Here is a 16,185-nt window from a genome sequence, read left to right on the forward strand (position 1 = left end):
TTTCACTTACACAATATATGAATCTTGATTAGCTTCTGTAACCAAAAATATATATATATATATATATATATATATATATATATATATATATATATATATATATATATATATATATATGAATCTTGAAAACATGTTTGCGTAGATAGCAAGAAATAATACTTCTTACTAGATCCTAGTTTGCTAGAATCAGGTAGTTGCTCTTCATTAAAAAGCTTGCTTATTCCATCAAGTTGAATACATTTCCAAGGTCTCAAATTTTCAAATATAATTCTTTCATGATTCTTAGAATTCTAATGGTATTAGAGCTTTGGTTGCAATTTTGGCGACTGTTTATACCGTTCTTGCACATTTTAGTAATTTTTTATCCGCAATGCTTTGTCACGGCTACCTTATTGTTTGCCATTTGGAGAAGAGATAGAAGATGGAGAAGTAATTCTTGCCATTGCCACCACTTGGTAGTAAAGCGCATCCAGAAGCTTCAATTGATTTACAATTGCTTCCACATCTACAAACATCTTTACTTGGTTGTTATTCTGGCCAAGTCGATTAAACCATAGATCAAAGGTTGCATCGTTATGATTGGAAAAATTGCATGTTTCTTAAACAATTTCAACAACACATGCTCTCAAATATTGATCTCTATATTCCAAAATAAACAAATCTCAACCCACAATTAATTCCTATATCAAAAAAAAATAAACTTTGTACAAACCCCAAAACAAAAACCCATAACCCATAATCCTTAACTCACTAATTACATTTCATTACTCTGCCATCATCATCATCATCATCCTACAACCATCTTCACTCTTGATTAATTTCGATACATTCTCCCTTTTTTGAGTCTGGAAAGATGAAATGAACGCTTCGGCGATGCATTGTGAACATTAACCTGAAATGGGTATGTCTAATGTTAGAATTCATGTTTTGATGAATTTATGGTTTTTGTTGTTTGAGGTTGTAGAAATGAGGAAGAAATGATGAACACAATGATTTTTTCTGTCTATGTTTTGATGATAAGTTTTGGATGAACAAGAATGAAGAAATGATGAACATCATGATTTTTAACTTGTTTGGTTTAGAATAAAGAGGTGATGATTTTTGGAAAAAAAGAATATGGGTTGAAGAATTTAAAATCTGAATATCGTTAGGTCTACAATGAGCAGAAGGTTGAACTTGACTGACAAAATGAGTTTTTGGGTTGAATGTGAGGATTTAGTTATTGGGTTAAAAGTGAAGAATGGACAAGAAATTAATGAAGAAAATGCCAATAGAAGAACAAGATTTTTTTAAGTTGTTATTTTAATTAAATTTATTTACAAAAAAGCCATTGAGAATTAATTAGTCAAAAAATGATAAAAATATCCTAATTAGCATGCCATGTAGATAGATTCACCTGATATAGTGGAGAATATAAAATGATATGGACATAATCTAATTTTTTTTTTTAACAGGGACTTAAATCGGTTTCGTTTGATATTATAAGGACAAAAAATGGTACTAATCCTAAATTATAAAATCGGTACATTGTGCCAAAGTAAATTAACACAACAGAATCATATTTTGCATGAGAAAAGAGCACGATCCACGTTGCATTTCAACCAATTATCACTAGGTTTCACCTATGTTGATCATTCATATGGTGTTTGTGAGTCTGCACAAGTGCACCACATTCATCTTATTATATTAACCATTTGAGTCAAATTTCATGTAAAAAAAACTAAAATTCTATTCAAGACTACTTGCTTCACAAGTCTGCAGATACTTCAAGAAACTTCGGGACATTTCTCCCATTAATATCACTCACCGAGAGAATTTGCACTATTCACTCTCTACCTCAAAAATCCTCAACCGCAATCAAGCTCTATCTCTCTTAAACCTTTCCAATTTCAATGGCTGTCATTCTTGCCGTCATGCGATTTATTTCTTCCGGCCTCCTCTCCATGTCTCTTCGCCCTGTTGCCTCTGCAGAACACTCTTACCATTGAAGGCGAAAGTGGTAAAGGAATTGAAGAAGTGGAAGAAGCTGGTCGTCGTGGATTCTCTAGCAAAACTGACTTGCCTAAGAAGCTTTACAACAAACTTTACGACATTGATCAGATTAAAGCTGAGTTGAAAAATGGTGTGCTTAAGGTTATTGTGCCAAAAATTAAGAAAGAGGAACGGAACTATGCTATTAATGTCAAGGTCGAGTAGGATAAGCTTTTTTATCTTTGTTATGTTATTTGCATTGAGACATTTTGTTAGTGGCATGATGATTCATTACAAATTGTAGCTATATTAATATACTAACCTCATTGTACTTTTGTGTCAATATCATGTAAAAACACTTGATTAAAAGTGAAAAAATCACCTATTTTGCTTCTTAATTCTCATCTCATCAATTGAACTTCTCCATTCACTATTAAATATCTACTTTTAGAGCGAGTACTTAATATTACTCAATGATTTCACTTACATATAAATGACGAAACATAGTAAGAAATGTTGAATAATCAATCATAATGTAATGATAATGATAATGATAACGATGATGATGATTGTTATGAGATCATGTTAGTTTGTTGGAATTAGTTAGGACTTAGTAGCTCTATACTAGAGAATCGCGCTATGAATTTGTCATTTTTCAGTATGATTCCTTTTGAATATATTTTCATGCTTTCAAGCTTTCAAACGTGATTTCCTAGCCGATTCTAAGAATTTATTGGTATCAAATTTTTGGTTGAGATCTTCGCGATACCGTTCTTGCGCAACTTATTTTGAGTAATTTCGATCAACTATGCTTTGCCATGGTGTGCTCATTATTTTCCATTTGGAGAAGGGGAGAAAAAATTCTTGCCATGTACATAAAAAAAGCTTGAATCGATTTACAATTTGCAAACACCTTTACTTTTGGCAATTTTTACTTGTTGTTCTAGTCAAACCAGAGATTAAAGGTTGCATTTTTCTTCAACACGTTCAAACAAGATTTGGATTTTACATTGAAATTACATATTCAACATAAAAAATAAGAGAAGAATGTCGAAATCCACAATTGCAAGTAATTCCCAATTACATATTCCACCACTTTTTTCTCCATAAATTTCCATTAAAATCGACACAGAACCAAACTTTCCTGCATGACAGTATGCATCAATTTCATTCATGTTACTATGTTTGTGCCAATTTATCTACCCCCAAGGGTTCCAAAAATTTATTCATGATTATCTCATTAGATTACTATCATCATATATCATTTATAACAGAGGTGTAAACCCAGAAAACCGCAGCAATTCAGCACACCCTTCCAAAGCAAAAGAAAATATGCATCACGATATCAAATATAGGAAGAATTAGATGATACTATCGATACAACAATGCAAAAAACATATCAACTAGAAGTCCTGATGTTATGGAAGTAGAATATTTCTGGAATTAGTATCTTGACACAAGAATTACATGATAAAAAATGGTTAAAATCAATTGAAGCAATGCGTGCAAATTAACTCCACAAAATTTTTGCAAATAGAAGCATAAATTTTGCTAAAACATTTTAAACATAATATATAATACTTAAAGCAAACTCGGATTTATTCACATGAAACACCTGAAAATAGGGAGATTAACAATAAAAAAGACTTTCCTTAAAAAAAAAACAATAAAAAAGACTTACAAAAATTCACAAATGGTTATATCATAATCATTTATCATTTCAACATGCTTCTCTCTCACGTACGCACGCACGTGTGCCAACACACATGATTTGAAATGGGTCATGATTAAACAATGCAACATCATATCTAATTAAGTAGACAAGTTGGATATTAGGGATGATAATATCAAACTATCTCATCCATACGAGAGAGTGTCACTAAAGCCTTAAAAGGAAAGATACATGTTAGTTTTATTTTATCTAATTTTTTATTATTACATATGTTTCATATATAATTTTTTATCAATTGACCAAAGAACATTTGGCAGAAATTGGGTCGTGTGCTCTCAAAGACATGTTTATAGATGCACAACTGAATTGGACACATGTATTTGAAGTACTTGCCTCTAAGGTCACATATGTGCTTAACAAATTCATGGATGACAACAACAAAATGGGAATTTTGTTTTATGAAAATAACCATTACGAGCTTGATATCTTGCTTGAGGATTATTTAACTAAAATGAAAGGGACCCTATCCGAATAATTGAGCTACCAGAGCGTGTCAATATTCCCAAAAAATACATAAAATAAAAACCAATAATTATTTGAATATTCGTGAGCTGATTAAGATTGTTGTTATCGTTAGAATTTTTTGCATATTTCTCGGTTCTCTGTGCAACACTATATTTTATATAGATATCCAATATCCATGAAATTGTGAAAATGCAAATGTTTAGGGTTCTTTCCAGCAAAATCATTTTAACATTATTTATCTTGATGATTTTGTGTTTATGGAAAATGGAAGTGATCTAATTTTAATCTGGGACATGCCTAGGTTAGGCCTAAGGTATGCACTTGCACACCCTCATATTTTAAATTCTAAAGTATTGTAAACAACATGTGGCTATGACTTTAACTTGATACTTCATGATATGATATTTCATCTTGTGTTAAGGTTATGATATCAAATTTCAAAATATATATTTTATCTAAATTAGATTTAAATAAAATCAAATATATGGTTTTGAATTGTGTGTGTAAGTGTGCGTGCGTGCGTTACACACACACACATGTATATATATCGTTGTAATAACCTCCATTTTAAAACATTGTTGAAAATGTCAGTTATCCAATGTTTAAAACGAAAATCTCAAACGTTGTTTCATACGTTCCACAAACAACTTCAAATGAGTTATAAGTCATATTTAACCGCCATAATATACCATATTTTATCCTTTTGAACTTGGAGCATATCAAAGCAATTATCGGCACCGAAACGGTGTTGCTTTGAGATCCAACATCAGAGAATGTGGAACCTCATGTTGTGCAACTACGAAATCAACTGACCAAAGAACCTGAGGCAGAAACTGGGTTTTGTGCTCTCAAGGCATGTTTAGAAGCAGTTAGAATTTTTTTTGATAGATGCATAACTGAATTGGACACATGTGCATTTGAAGTACTTACCTCTAATGTCACATATGTGCTTAAAAAAATCATGGATGATAACAGCAAAATAGGAATTTTGTTTTATGAAAATAACCATTATGAGCTTGATATCTTTCTTGAGGATTATTTAACTAAAATGAAAGGGAACCTCAGCTGAGAAATCGAGTTGCCAGAGCGTGTCAATATTCCCAAAAAAAGACATAAAATTAAAAAACAATAATCGTTCGAATATTCATGAGCTGATTGAGATTGTTGTTATCGTTGGAACTTTTTGCATATTTTGCAGTTCTTTGTGCAACACTATATTTTCTATAGATATTCAATATCCATGGAATTATGAAAATGCAAACATAATTTTTCAACAAATTCAAAATCATTTTAACACTATTTATCTTGATGATTTTGTGTTTATGAAAAATGGAAGTGATCTAATTTTAATCTGGGGCAGACTTAGGTTAGGCCTAGGGTGTGCACATACATTTTAAACTCCAAATTATTGTTAACAATATGTGGCTATCACAGACTTAACTTGATACTTCATGATATTTCATCTTGTGTTAAGGTTTACACACACACACACACATTTATATACTCAAGGCAAGAAAAAGTGTCAATGGGTCAAAACACCCCAAAAGTATTATGTAATATTAGAGAAGTGGCTCGAACTTAGTTCACCATCTCTTTTTCATTGTTGTGATGGATTTAAAAGCTTCTACCTCTAGAGATGGAGCTTCTGAGGATGTCGGCTCTGCTTTTGACTACAACATTTTTTTAGGTAGAACACTTCACATTGACATTATGGGTGAAAATGGTGGCGAAGCTGCCAATGCCGATGATGCAAATCTTCAAATGGATTCGTCTATAGCTGTTAAAGTCATAACTATGCAAATCAGCTCAGCTATCCTAGCAGCTAAAAGTCCATTATTTTTTAAGCTTTTCTCTAATGGGATGAGGGAGTCAGACCAAACTCATGTTACCTTGAGAATCACTGCATCTGAGGAGGCTCCAGTCATTGCACTTCTTAAGTTTATGAATACCAATATTCTGAACGTGACATCGCCACTTGTTTTCTTGGAAGTGTTGGTGGCGGCAGACAAATTTGAGGTTGCTTCATGCTTGCGACACTGCAACCAATTATTATTGAGCATTTCAATGACACTGGAGTTTGTGTTGCCTTACCTAGACCTTCCTTCCAGTGTCTTGATGGATGATGGTGTTCAGCCATTGACTGATGCTAAAAAGTAGTGTCTTGTTGGTCAATACAGGGACTTAACAAAACATCAAGAAGAGCTGACGGGCTTGCCAATAGCTAGATTGGAGACAATATTTTCAAACGATGAACTGCATGGGCCATAAGAGGATGTAGTCTAGAACTTCGTGCTGAAGTGGGCTGGGAGCAAGTTCCTGAAACTAGAAGAGATGAAGGAAGTCCTTGGAACAAAACTCATCCCCTTTATCCGCCTCCCATACATGACCTGCATGAAGCTTAAAAAGGTCCTGAATTGCGACGAATTCGATCTGAATTCACCTTGAACCTAGTAAATGAAGCCCTATTTTTCAAGGTTGAGGTGCCTTTCCAGCAACGGATATTGGGTGTGGAATCTGTTTCCTCAAGTCGTCTCTTTGTGGAGATCATACCTATACCGACATGTTAAGGTTATGAAATTCGAATCTCCATGCCAACAGTGCATAGTTTACTTGGACTTGAAGCGGGAGGAGTGCGCAAGTTTGTTCCCATATGGGAAGGTCTATTTTCAGATTTTCCATTTAGGTGGGCAAGGGTTTTTCTTGTCGGCACACTGCAAAATGAGCCTATAGAATTCTTTACGTTGCCCTGGTATGTTCCTAGGAATGCAGGAGAAGGGCTCAGTCAGCCTTGCAGTTGACTATGAATTTGCTGCTCGGTCGAAGCCAGCCAAGAAATTTTTCACTAAATACAAAGGCAAGTATACGTTCACAAGAGAGATGACTATTGGGTATGGAAACTTGTTTACTATACCATGGACTTATTCATGGCGGATGATAGCATTTATTTTATTAACGGCGTCTCCGCCTCAGAGTAGAGCTGACCATCACAAACCAACTGGATGTACAAGTGTAAACTTGGTAGTTCTGTTTCTCATTTCCTTTCGTAGCTCCCTCCCATTGGGACAAGGAATTATCATTTGGGATCTCAGGCTATAATTGATCCCAGATTTTATGTTAAGTTTAACTTTTGTATACATGTTAGTGAAAAGAACATTGGTCTTATGTTTAGTTAAAAAAAATAGGCTTAATTGCACTTTTGAACCTCTATCTTTCCGAAAGTTGGGGTTATGGACCCCTAACTAATTTAAATACAAAACAGCCCCCTATGTTTTGATTCTTTAGCAGTTTTGGACCCCCAAGGCAAAAAAATAAAAATAAAATTGACATGTGGCACCTCACTTAGGGTGTCACGTCAGCGTTGACCGAGTCAACAATGGACTGGGGGTCCAAAACTACCAAAGAATCAAAACATAGGGGGCTGTTTTGTATTTAAATTAGTTAGGGGTCCATAATCGCAACTTTTGAAAAGATAGAGGTCCAAAAGTGCAATTAAGCCAAAAAAATATATATCATTATTCAACTTCCTCTTTTGTTTCTTAATGCTTTAGTTTAAAATAATTCAAAAATTTCAACTTAAAAAATATATATTTATATTATTAATAACAAAGATATGATATCAAATTTCAAAATATATAATTTATTTAAATTAGATTTAAATATATCAAATATATGGTTTTGAAATTGTGTGTGATATGATTTTGAAATTGTGCAAGCGTGCATGCGTGCGGTCTGTATGTGTGTGTGAGACACAATGGCTAAATTTTGCTTATTATAACAGTTTCTTCCGCCACTGTAAAAGGAAGGGGTGTCTTCAACACTATCGTGAATTTGGCTACTTTACAATGACATTTTATAGATAGTCGTTGTAATAACCTCCATTTTAAACATTGTTGAAAATGCCAGTTATCCAATGTTTAAAACGGAGATTTCAAACGCTATTTCATACATTCAACAAACAACTTCAAATGAGTTATGCGTCATATTTAACCGCCATAATATACCATAAATAACGGCATTTTCTACTGCCACAATTTGCTCGTGATTTTTAATGTCTAAACATCCATAGTTTACAAGAAAAATTGCCACAATGCACAAGAAAATTGTTGTAGTGTTATTTTTATATTGTAGGAATATAATTTGAGATTTTATTATTATTTTTTGAACAAAACTATTAAACTAATAATCAAGTGCAGGCTATAGCACATGTTGTCGCAACTAATAATGCATTTTCCTCCAACTCTTTCAGTTTTGCTTTGTAGATTGTGTAAGATGAAATTCCACATGGGACGCTGCCTCATCTGACTAGCCCCGTGTTGGAATTGGTTTCCCCGGTAGAGCACGTTAACGTGCATTCAGATGTTATGGAACAGTTGCGTCCAGAATCGTCGGAGGTGGGTGATCCCAAGGAATCTGATGCATGGTTGTGCATGAGGATAGACTTGCAACACACAACAACCCGAACATACATTAGGACATGGAATTATGGCGTCAAATCTGTGAGTATGATAAGGAGACCTTTGATATGTCGTTCACACATGTTCTAACTATCAGAGTATATAGAGGAAGAAGGAAAGAAAGCAAAGGAATAAGATAACAAGCCACCTTAGTTCTCTAGTTGCTAGCATAGATTTAATTGCTATGCACCTTCAGTTTTGTATATATAGCTATTGTTAACACCTTTTTAATAATAAGAATCATTTCTCTGTTTTTCCAATATGGTATCACGAGCTTTTTTCTCCCTCTTTGGGAAAGTTTGTTACGATCGTTTAACCGTTTTCCGTTGCAAAATTTCTTCTCGTTCTTCATGAATTCTTCATTTCTGATCTATTTCTCTGTTTTTCTTCTCCATTGATTTGCAAATTCTGCATTCAATTGTTGAGAATTTCTTGTTTCTATTCTTCTCTGTTTTTCAATTGATTTTTGTTCAATTGATTTTGTTTTTCTTCTTTTTGTTCAATTGAATTGTTGAATTTCTCCTCTGAACTTGTTCATCTTCATCCATGGCGCGAGGTGTAGTGCAACAAGACACTGAATCTGCGTATTTCGTTCATCCTAGCGAAGGACCAAACTCTTTATCTGTTTCACCAAAACTCAATGGATCGAACTATTTGGCTTGGAAACGATCAATGGAACGTGCTCTAGGAACGAAGAACAAGCTTGGTTTCATCAATGGTAACATCTCAGTACCTGATAGTGATGATTTACTTCGCTCTGCATGGGAACGATGTAATCATTTGGTGCAGTCTTGGATCATCAATTCTCTTTCTGAGTCAATTGCTCAAACAGTTGTTTTCTATGATTCTGCTTTGGAAATTTGGGAAGATCTTCATGAGCGTTTCAGTAAAGTAGATCGTATACGCATTGCAACTTTACGTTCATCTATCAATTCTTTGAAACAAGGTAACAAGTCTGTTCTTGATTACTTCACTGAATTGAAAGCTCTTTGGGAGGAATTTTCTTCACATCGTCCTATACCTAATTGTGTATGCATTCATCCCTGTCGTTGTGAAGCTACCAAAGTTGCTAAGAATCATAGAAATGAGGATCAAATTATGCAATTTCTTACAGGCTTAAACGAAAATTTCTCAGTAGTAAAAACTCAGATCTTACTACTTGATCCTCTTCCTACTCTAAATAAGGTTTACTCACTTGTAATTCAAGAAGAGAGCAATTCTGCTTCTCTTCTACCTATTAGTGTTGGTGAAGATTCTTCTGTGCAATTGAATGCTTCTGATGCAAGAAGATTTTCACCTCGTGGTAAAACTGGTGCACCAAACAATCCAAACAAACCTGCTAGATATTGCACATTTTGTCATCGTACCAATCACACAGTTGATTTCTGCTATGAGAAGCATGGGTATCCCAATGGTAACAAGCCACAGCCTCGTTCAAATAATATGGTGCAGGCCAAAACTGATGACCTTTCTTCTGGTGCAAGTTTGAATGCATCCACAAGTTCCACTACTGGTATTTCTCAGGAACAATATGCTCAACTTGTATCTTTGTTACAACAAGCAAGCTTGGTTGCCCCTGCATCTTCTTCTCTTGGTCCTTCATCCAATAATATTACTGTCTCTCCTCTTGTGGCCTCTAGCATTTCTGCTAATGAAGTTTCATCTTCAGGTATACCTTCTATTTCTCCTCCTCATACATGGATTATTGATTCAGGAGCCAATGAACATATTAGTTGTACCATGTCATATTTCAGTGCTTTTTATCGAATTAAACCTGTCAAAGTTACTTTACCCAATGGTACTTCACTCATTGTTTCTTTTGCTGGTACTGTTTCATTCACTTCAGAATTTCATCTTCATCATGTCTTATATTCACCTCATTTCCATTTGAATCTTATCTCTGTTGCTAAACTTTGTGATTCATTGGCATGTAAATTCCATTTTTCACTGAATCAATGTCTCATACAGGACAACTTGTCTATGAAGATGATTGGTTTGGCTAAACAAGTGAATGGCTTATATCATTACACCCCTCCTGCTCCTGCTACAAATTTAGTTTCTAGTTTTTCATTCAATAAAGTTTGTAATTCCATTCACAGTTCTTCCTGTAATGCAGATAATATTGTTCCTCCTGATGCTTTATGGCATTTCAGACTTGGCCATGTATCTCATTCTAGATTACATACTATGTCTTCTTTGTATCCCTCTATTAATATCAATAATAAATCTGTTTGTGATTTGTGCCATTTTGCCAAACATAAACATTTACCTTTTTCTGTTAGTTCTACAAATGCTTCCAGTAATTTTGAATTAATCCATTTTGATATTTGGGGACCCATTGCCACTGCTTCTATTCATGGTCATAGGTATTTTTTGACTATACTTGATGACCATAGCAGATTCCTTTGGATTATTTTACTTAAGACCAAAGCTGAAGTCTCTCTCCATGTCAAAAATTTCATTACTATGATTCAAAACAATTTTCACATTACTCCCAAATACATTAGAACTGATAATGGACCAGAATTCTTACTTCATGATTTTTATGCATCTCATGGTATTGTTCATCAGAAATCTTGTGTTGAAACTCCCCAGCAAAATGGGAGAGTAGAGAGAAAACATCAACATATTCTCAATGTTGGCAGAGCTTTATTATTTCAATCCAAATTGCCGCCTTCTTTTTGGTCATATGCCATTTTACATGTTGTGTTTCTCATCAATAGAGTCCCCACTCCCATTCTTGACAATCAATCTCCATACTTCATTCTTTTTGACCAATTACCTAACATTAACCTTTTTAAAGTGTTTGGATGTCTTTGTTATGCTTCTACTTTACACAATCACAGAACCAAACTTCAGTCAAGAGCTAAAAAGACAATTTTCTTGGGTTACAAGTCTGGTTACAAAGGCTTTGTCCTTTTTGACATTCATTCTAGAGAAATATTCATTTCCAGACATGTTTCTTTTCATGAAAATGTGCTTCCTTACCCTCAAAACCCATCATCCACTACTCATGATTGGCAATATTTCATTACTTCACCCTCTGTGGTTCCTCCTTCTTCTACTGATCAATCACCAACTCCTTTTCTTCCTGTGATTGATGATATTTTACCCCCTAGTTCTTTTTCATCTGTCCCCACTGATACCCCACCCATTTCTCCCAGAAAATCAACTAGAACTAGACATGCTCCCTCCCATTTACAAGATTATGTTTGTAATAATTCATCTACTACTACATATCCTATATCCAATTACATTTCTTATAATAATGTGTCTGCTAATCATGCTTCCTTTGTTCTTTCCTTACAATCTCATTCTGAACCAACTACCTATGCTGAGGCAAGCAAGCATGAATGTTGGAAACAAGCAATGCAAGTTGAGTTATTGGCTCTTGAGAAGACTGGTACATGGGATATTGTGGATTTGCCACCACATGCTAAACCTATTGGTTGCAGATGGATCTGTTGAAAGGTATAAAGCAAGACTAGTTGCCAAGGGATACACTCAAATTGAGGGTCTTGATTACTTTGATACTTATTCCCCTGTTGCTAAAATGACTACAGTCAGGCTTGTTATAGCTTTAGCATCAATTAACAACTGGTTCATTCATCAACTTGATGTCAACAATGCATTTCTGCATGGTGATTTACAAGAGGATGTTTATATGCTTGTACCTCCTGGCATCAAAACCATTAAATCCAATCAGGTTTGCAAACTTAAGAAGTCTCTCTATGGATTAAAACAAGCTAGTAGGAAGTGGTATGAGAAACTCACTTCTGTCCTGCTTCAACATCACTATGTGCAAGCATCTTCAGACCACTCTCTATTCATTAAGAAAACTGACCAAACATTCACTGTACTTCTGGTGTATGTTGATGATATCATACTTGCTGGTGACTCTCTCTCTGAATTTCATCACATCAAACATGTTTTAGATGATTTGTTCAAAATCAAGGATCTTGGTCAACTCAAATACTTCCTTGGTATTGAGGTTGCTCATTCCAAAGCAGGCATTTCTCTCTGTCAAAGAAAGTATTGCCTTGATTTACTTTCTGACTCAGGATTCATTGGTTCTAAACCAATTTCCACACCATCTGACCCTGCTATTAAACTTCATAATGATTCTAGTACACCTTTTTCAGATGTCCCTGCTTACAGAAGATTAATTGGAAGATTAATATATCTCAATAACACCAGACCAGATATAACATTCATTACACAACAATTGAGTCAGTTTTTATCCAAACCCACTGTCACTCATCATAATGCTGCCTTGAGAACTCTTAGATACTTGAAAGGCTGTCCTGGTAAAGGTTTATTTTTTCCCAGACATTCTTCCATGCATATTCAAGGTTTCACAGATGCTGATTGGGCAGGTTGTTTAGATACTAGAAGATCCATTTCTGGTCATTGTTTCTTTCTTGGAGACTCTCTCATTTCATGGCGAACCAAGAAACAAACCACTGTTTCTAGATCATCTTCTGAAGCTGAGTATAGAGCCCTTGCTTCAGCCACTTGTGAACTTCAATGGATTCTCTATTTACTTCATGATCTCCACATCACTTGCTCTAAACTTCCTGTTTTATATTGTGATAATCAGAGTGCTCTCCACATAGCAGCCAATCCTGTTTTCCATGAGAGAACCAAACATCTTGAGATTGATTGTCACATAGTCAGAGAGAAGCTTCAAAATGGCATTCTGAAACTGCTCCCAGTTTCTTCCCAGGATCAATTGGCTGACTTCTTCACTAAGTCTTTACTCCCCAAGTATTTTTCTGGTTTCTTATCCAAGATGGAATTGAAAGATATCTATCAACTTCCATCTTGTGGGGGGATATCAGAGTATATAGAGGAAGAAGGAAAGAAAGCAAAGGAATAAGATAACAAGCCACCTTAGTTCTCTAGTTGCTAGCATAGATTTACTTGCTATGCACCTTCAGTTTTGTATATATAGCTATTGTTAACACCTTTTTAATAATAAGAATCATTTCTCTGTTTTTCCAATACTAACTAAGAAGCATAAACAAAAATTAAAGAAACTTCGGATTGGGAAGCCGCCGTACAGAACCCGCTGCAGGGGTGAGTCATCTCCTATTGCCCAATAATTGTTTTTTATTGGAATTCCCGAGGTTTTGGTAACTTGGACACAACAGTTTTTTTTTTCTCATAAACCTGTGGTAATTTTTTTTGGCCGAACCTATAATTACTTTGGCGCAAGTTCCTTCTTTCAGGACCGTTGTGGTATGCCTCACTACAAGTTCCCATAGGCTGTTGGTTTTTATTTTCGTCTTTGTTTGTTTCTTTTCGAGGGTTTTGGTCTAGTCCCCCCTCATGTATATGTTTTTTTTCCTTTTTTTTAATAAATTTTTTGAGATTGACAGCAAAGGATGGGGTTTAGCAGAGTGTCAACTTAATTGGGATGTCGTTGCTTCTCTTATGCAGCTCCTTTCTCCTGGTCTAGCAAAAAGATTAAACTAATTTTTTTTTACCTAGATTAAATGACAACTAGTATTATACAATTATTCCACAAAATGGATCCATATAGCGACACAAGATTACTACCCAGGTTCTTAACTTCATTCACAAAATGCTCATCTTTTATGCAGTTTTGTCACTGAACCTCTTACTGCAACACTACGTCCATCATACAGTTTTCCTGGACAAGAAATATCGTATAACAAAAAAATCTTTGTTAAGACTAGTGAAAGTAGTAAAAAAATTCATCCTGTCATTGCGGCCAGTTTATATAAGTTGTTAGAAATCGGAATACTCACATCTCATGACTTTTATCATAATACACTTTCCCAGAGTAATAGTATCTTTATTTTGTTATAAATCTTGTTTGTTGGGAAGAGGCTGCTGCACTTGAAACCTGAAATGTTTAATGATCATGCATGTAAAACTCAAAGCGTATGGGGTTGCCACACTAACCTTTAGGTTCGATTCGCCCCCACCAATAAATGTATATTGGATGCAATAGGAATGACCGGCGAATCCCCTTCAGGATACTATGAGTTCCTTGACGTGTATTGCACAACCACACCAAGCGTATCTCCTAACAGTATTTTACAGATTTATGGTTCCAGCAATTCACTCATGCATTAGAGAATTGATGGATGATTTAGAATAATAGAATGATGAAGAATTATGTTGTTAATGTAACAAAATTCTGTCCAAATTGTGTGTAGTTGTATGGTTTTTGTCTCTTCAACTAATGCCCAAATGTCAAGCATTTATAGTGCATTATATGACTCTTCACATGAGAGAAAGCACCTCTTTAACTTGAATCAATGTCATGATTCATTAAGCACCCTTTTGCCAAAGGTTATAACCATATATACTTGAATCAATATCATGGTTCATTATTAATAATAAATAATAATGTTCCAATGTATATGAATGGTTCCCATGAAGAGTTACAACTTTTGGTTCTAAAGTGATTTCATTATTTTGGAAATCACCAACAATCCCCCACCATTTTCAAAATACTAAATCACATAAATCCGGAAATTCCATGCCTTCAGATAATGGTATCTCGCGATTTGAACCATTACTTAGTAAGTTAAGTTTTCGCTCATTCCCAAATAGTATGGTAGGCAAGCTTTGAACCAACTATCCATTAGAACAAGTGTGCATAACTTACACATAGAATCTCGGTACCATTGATAAAGAGACTTGTAAGATGACACATTAAGAAGGCCTTGTGTCATATATCCCTTTTCATGAGAATTTAAGAGTCAAGCCCTTGAACTCCGTGAAGCGGCCAAACTTCATTCTCACATAGGTAGACTATATCGGGAATGCCCCATAAGTATGTATTCCAGCAAATATATGTTATATGTCCATTAAGAGGAAAACCTCATCCTACCTTTTTTCTTCTTATGGTCCAAGTACTTTTACCTTTGGGATGTATCTATTGTCAAGTACTACAATTACTCTAATAGTGTACTTTCACCATTGAACCCAAGACTTGATGCTACTCAAGTGTGGGTTGAGTTTCCACTATTGGTAATCAATTAGATATGGGCTTGAGTCTCATCCCCAATGATGTCTTCAACACCATATCCTTTGTCAGACCTTTCGTCAAAGGATCTGCAAGATTCTTCTCTGTTCTTACGAACATGATGGAAATTATTCCATTAGAAATCAAGTCTCTTACATAGCTATGTCTTAAACCAATATGCCTTGATTTCCCATTATAAACTTGGCTATAAGCTTTTGATAGTGTGGATTGACTATCACAATGTATGGATACTGGCGCCATTGGCTTTTGCCAAACTGGTATGTCATACAATAAATTTCTTAGCCATTCTGCCTCTTTACTCCCTGCAGCCAATGCAATAAATTCTGCAGCCATGGTGGAGTCGACAATGCATGTTTGTTTCTTTGAACCCCAAGAAACTGCACCTCCACCAAGGTTGAAGATCCATCCACTTGTGGAAGCATGATCTTCAACATACGTTACCCAACTAGCATCTGTGTATCCTTCCAAAACAGAAGGGTCTCCACTATATGTTAAACAATAATTCATTGTTCCCTTTAAGTATTTTAATACTCTTTTCA

At 34.9% G+C, this 16,185-nt stretch overlaps 1 pseudogene; it reads left to right on the forward strand.

The window, feature by feature from the left end:
• Positions 1–5,776: 5,776 nt before the first annotated feature.
• Positions 5,777–7,181, forward strand: LOC25493106 (BTB/POZ domain-containing protein POB1-like; annotated as a pseudogene).
• The last annotated feature ends 9,004 nt before the right edge of the window (positions 7,182–16,185 follow it).

The sequence above is a fragment of the Medicago truncatula genome, chromosome 4 (assembly GCF_003473485.1).
Source record: "Medicago truncatula cultivar Jemalong A17 chromosome 4, MtrunA17r5.0-ANR, whole genome shotgun sequence".
Lineage (NCBI taxonomy): Eukaryota > Viridiplantae > Streptophyta > Magnoliopsida > Fabales > Fabaceae > Medicago > Medicago truncatula.